This window comes from Furipterus horrens, unplaced genomic scaffold (assembly GCF_987537825.1).
Source record: "Furipterus horrens unplaced genomic scaffold, mFurHor1.1.pri manual_scaffold_2, whole genome shotgun sequence".
Lineage (NCBI taxonomy): Eukaryota > Metazoa > Chordata > Mammalia > Chiroptera > Furipteridae > Furipterus > Furipterus horrens.
Genome location: NW_028327172.1, coordinates 196,841,178 through 196,846,547, shown reverse-complemented (window position 1 = coordinate 196,846,547; position 5,370 = coordinate 196,841,178). Strand labels below are relative to the sequence as shown.

The 5,370-nt window shown below is 35.0% G+C and overlaps 1 pseudogene; it reads left to right on the top strand.

Annotated features, from left to right (window-relative positions):
• Positions 1–649: 649 nt before the first annotated feature.
• Positions 650–1,381, top strand: LOC150020259 (protein FAM204A pseudogene; annotated as a pseudogene).
• Positions 1,382–5,370: the final 3,989 nt, after the last annotated feature.

Sequence of the window (5,370 nt, the reverse complement as noted above, 5' to 3'; positions counted from 1 at the left end):
TTTCAACTGAATGTTTTCTTGGCTGTTTAGTGAACATTGTTATAAATATGTATCCATAAATATTCATGGAAGGAGAAATATGAATATTTATAAGGAACTGGAAATTTTCTCTATTGGAGGACATTTATTTCTTGGAACTCCAGTATTAACAATAGCAACTACTATATTTCTCTTACCATGTGTTATCTTGTTAAGGGCTTTCTATAAACATTTCAAGAACCTCTAGGCAAAATACATCCAGAGAAACCATACTTTGTTTGCACTTGATTTTATTTAAATTAAATATTTGAAATGCTTTTTCCTGTGGATATTATGGGACAAAAGTAATGTATGTAAATAAACCAGTTTTGTTCCCAAATACACATATGTTGAAAATTTGAAAATACATCAAAGCTGGCATTGGTATTGGAACAAATAGTGAACTTTCAATATGAGTTAATTGCTGAAAGTTTGCAAATATTAATTTTATTTGAATTCTTATAGAATACATGTGTAAATGTTTATATTTAAAATCACAACGGTTTTTTCTCAGCTTCAAAACTAACTAATAAGTAAAAGCACAAATTGGAAATATATTAAGAATTTCCCTATTACTAATATAGATAATTGTTTTTAATATGGCTTACTTGATTTATACTTTTAAAACCAATGGCTGTCTGGTGGCTGGCTATTGACTAAAGAAACAACGTGCAGTGGGCTGCTGCATCCTGGCATGAATGAAAGTGATGTTGAATTGAATTCTGAACATGAAGACACATTAAAGAACTCTGGGCTTAACTTACAGGAAGATAAAAATGGGGTCATTACAAAAACAGAGATCTGAGATTTCCCTGCAGATGGACCAAAAACTGAAGCAGGGGCAAATGTAAATGCATATGAAGAGTGTTGTTCTGGAATTCCCTTACATATGTGGAATAAATTTCAAGAATTAAACAAAAAACACTCTGAACAGAAAATCTCAAATTCAAGATTCAAAAGGATAAAAGGAAAACATTCCAGAAAAGGTGACTTGAAGAATGTAGATGAATCTCATAGTGAACAGTTGTCAGGTGAAATCCAGTGGAAGGAACTCAGTATTTTGGAGTCCATGACAGGTTTGAACCTCCCTGTGAAAAAAGAAAAAACTGAGAAGTTGGACTGTGTAAAGAGCATAGACCAGTCTGTGAAAGTGTGGAATACTGAGAAGGCTGAGGAACTCAGTAACCAGCTAACTACTCCAGAACTTTGCTGTAAAAATTGCCAAAGTTATTGCCTGCCATAATTTTGTAAAAATCAAAAAGGATGCTGAAATTTCACAGGTTGCTCAAAGAATGAAGAAACTTGCATGAGGCTTTGAGCAAAGAAGAGATGGGGACTTAAAAGCAACATGGAACACTTGTAACTTGCCAGAGTTCTTCAAGACATAAGTCTTTTCTTGAATTTTTACTTGAGTCTTCAATTTCTCAATTGAGTGAAAAGATATTCCTGCTTATGTTAAATATGTCAGGAAACTGATGGAAGTAGAAAAATAAGCATAAAATTTGAGGGTTGATTATCAATTTTTTCCTAATGAGGTCATCTTAAAGTGAATGGAATAGAGTGTTCTGTTATTTGTACAAGGAATCTAAACATACAGGCAAAACAAACAAAAAAAAAAACAAAGAAACTAGATTTTATTTATTTATTTAGTTAGTTAGTTAGTTATAGAGACTGACAGTATAAAATCATTTTTACTTTTCAACCATTTGGTACAGCATAGCCAATGAGCTCCTTGTATGTTCTTATTTGTACTCAGTGTAACTATAAATATTCTGGAACAGTGTTTCTAAGATTGGCATTTGTTTACAATGGATTATTCATAAGTATAGAAAGTCTCAACTGATATTGTATTTAGAGATGACTTTATCTTAATGTTTTAAAAGTAATTATTAGCTCTTTATTGGATGCAGTAGAGTTGATACTTGATAGTCACACAGTAGAGCATTTGGTTTATTTTAGTGTACCTTCAGATAAAATATTTCAATAAAAAAGGACAAAATATAGTGTTTGGAGGATGATTTAAATTCAGCTCTGTCTGGAAATTTCTTTCTTAATATGTCTCTCAGCCAAACTGTTCTTTAAATTATGAGGTGATTCTTAGAAGAAAAAATGGAATAAGTATATTAGAATATTTTAACTCAAGACAATATAACTTTGAACCTTCTAAAAAATAAAATAAATAATAGCAATGGTCCAAGAAATTGGTAGTTAAGAGATATCATCTTTTGATGTTTCTTCAATTGATCTTATTTATTATTCATTAATATTTTCTTTTACAATAATAATGGTGACAATTATAAGTAACGTATACAATACTATGTGTCAGGTACTTATGAAATCACCTTTAGAAAATGAAATTCTAATTTTACACATTTTATAGATAAGGAAATGGAGACTGAAATATTTGAGCAGCTTGCCTAAGATGTCTCAGAAAATCAGTGTCTTGAGTTGGGATTCAAGACTCTGCTTTTGAGTTGGTCTGACTCCAAAGGTCTGTTCTCCTCACTTCTGCCCTACGATGTGTCCAGCTGAGCTCACCTATGCTTCTGACCTACAGAACTGGGAATGAATAAATGCATGTTGTCTTAAGCCACTAAGTCTGTGGCAATATATTACACAGTAAATAAAAATATGTTCTCTTTGAAGCAAGGTACCATATTGAGAGTTCAGTGTTTTTTCTGTCTCCTAATTGTTCAGACATTCTAAAGGGTCAGTAATTAGATCAGTCTTGGCAAGAGAGAGCACATGCTGTTGGGCCCATGAAGACTTCCATGACTACTCCTTGCATGGGCTATTGGAAAATTACATGAGTTGTAAAAATTAAAAACTAGTTAATATCTATATATTAGTTATGTTTTTTATCTGTGTTTTCTTTAGCAGTTGTTTTATCGTAGTTATTAGATGAAGGTTACAGGTAAACTTCAGTTCAAAATGTCAAAGGGCAGATGATAATAATAGAAATTACTAATGACACAAATACATAGTTGTTTATGAAACATTTATATTTATTTCCTTCCACAAGCTAGAGCAGTGAGCAAATGAGATTGAGAAGTGTAATAAGGACACTATTTGTATTAAAATTGGTCTATTGCTGCCTCAGCCACTTGAACTTTCCTGCTGGCATATCAGTGACCTCTACTAGAAAAAAAAATCTTTCTCATGTTTTGTTGAAGGAGGTTGAAGTTTCCTTACAGTGTGTATATCTCAGTTCACAATAAAACAAGTTCAACACAATCCAGGAAAGTTACAGGGAGATTGATACTCAGATGCTGAGTGTTTATTTGTGGTATGACCAGCAGAACCTTTGTGTCAAACATTTTTCTGTGGCATTAGAGGTCTCAGCAGTTTTGAGTATTAGAGATCTCTATCAGTACTTCCATAGATGGTTTACATTACTTTGTGTTATAGACTGAAAGCTTCTAGCTTCCCAAAATTTATATGTTGATGTTCTAATCCCCAATGTGTTGATCTTTGGAAGTGAGGCCTTTGGAAATGAGTAGGTTTAGATGAAATCATGCGGGTGGTGCCTTTATGTCAGGATTATTGCATGAGAAGAGAAAGAGACACAAGAGCTCAAGAGCTCTCCCTGTCTCCAATTTTATCCCCTCTAGAATGGCCATCTGAGCACATAGAAGTCAGCCATCAACAAGCTAGGAATCAGACCCTTACCATGAGCAGAATCTGTTGGCACCTTGACCTTAGACTTATCACCCTCCACCATGTGAGACAGAAATGTCTGCTGTTTCTGCCATTGAGTCTATAGAATTTTGTTATAGTACCCCTTGTTGGTTAATTGTATATCTATTTGACTGCAGCATGGGATTCCCAGATTAAACATTATTTTTGGGTATGTCTGTAAAGGTGTTTATGAGTGAGATTAGCAATTGAGTGGGGGACTCAGTAAAATGTGACATTAGTCCAGAAAGTACCCAATGACATAATATGAAAAATAGAGACATTATTGAAGAAGAATAGATACAAGAAACTTTGTACATAAGACAATGAAGCCTCAGTTCTCTTCAAAGTAGGCACCTTGGGACCCCACATAGGTCTCCTGTCATCTCTTCCACTGTTCAAAACTCTCTGTAAAATCCTTCGCTGTGATCTTGCTGTGCCTTCTCTAGGTATGGAAAACCAAGCTACTTCCATTGGGACAACTGGGCCTTCATTTCTGAATCATAGCTGTAGACCCAACATTCATCTCAGGTTATGACCTTCTTGAGGAAATCGGGTTCATTGGTAGAGGTTTGAATCAAGTCATTAGCAACTGTAGCAAGACATTCCTTCTGCTCTGGTAGCAGAAGCCACAGGACAAATTTTTGCATGTCACATTTCATGCCAAGATTCTGCATCAAAATCTCAGAATAGTAGTTTTTGGAATCCCTAGATCAGTTCTAGTCTTCACACTCTCAGTCACTCATCTTTTTTGATTGCAGCCCGTACATGTTCAACATTCTCAGGTGTTCTCCTTGTTGCAAGTCCTGCAGAACATGGATCACCTTCAACAGATTCTCGACCATCTTTGAAGCATTTGTGCCCCACTCTTATTTGTGCTGCTCTCATTGCATCACCCCCAAAAAGCCTTCTGAATCATCTGGATAGTTTCTGTGGGGAAACATTCAAGCTTAATGCAACATTTGATGAATTTATAGCTCTTCTCACTCAGTCATTTTGAATATGATGGTCACACAGTACACACCCTCACTCAAAGGCATCTACCACCCACATTGACCAGTACAGTGAAGTAATCATTGTTCACACATGCACATTTCAGTCCACTCTTCTTGGTTACCAGGTTACATCAATGGCACGCAAACCATTCTCATTATATTAACAATGGCTGGACTTTTTCTGGACTGATCTTGTATATGCATTTTTTTTAAATCCCTTCCTGTGCCCCCTCCCCCAAGATCTGTCAGTCTGTTCCATGTACCCATGCCACTGGTTTTACTTTGCTCATCAATTTATTTTGTTCATTAGATTCTACATATTTAATGAGATCATATGGCATTTGTCTTTCTCTGACTGGCTTATTTTGCTTAGCATAATATTCTTCAGATCCTTACATGCTGTTGCAAAAAGAGTTCCTTCTTTTATACAGCCAAAAAGTATTCCATTGTATAAATGAGCCACATCTTTTTTACCTGCTCATCTACTGATGGGTACTTGGGCTGTTTTCAGATCCTGGCAATTTAAATAATACTGCAATGAATATAGGGGTGCTTATGTTCTTTCGAATTAGTCTTTTGGGTTTCTTCAGATAAATTCCCAGAAGTGAAATCACTGGGTCATAAGGCAGTTCCATTAAAATTAACAAATGGGACTACATCACACTAAAAGTCTTTGCACAGC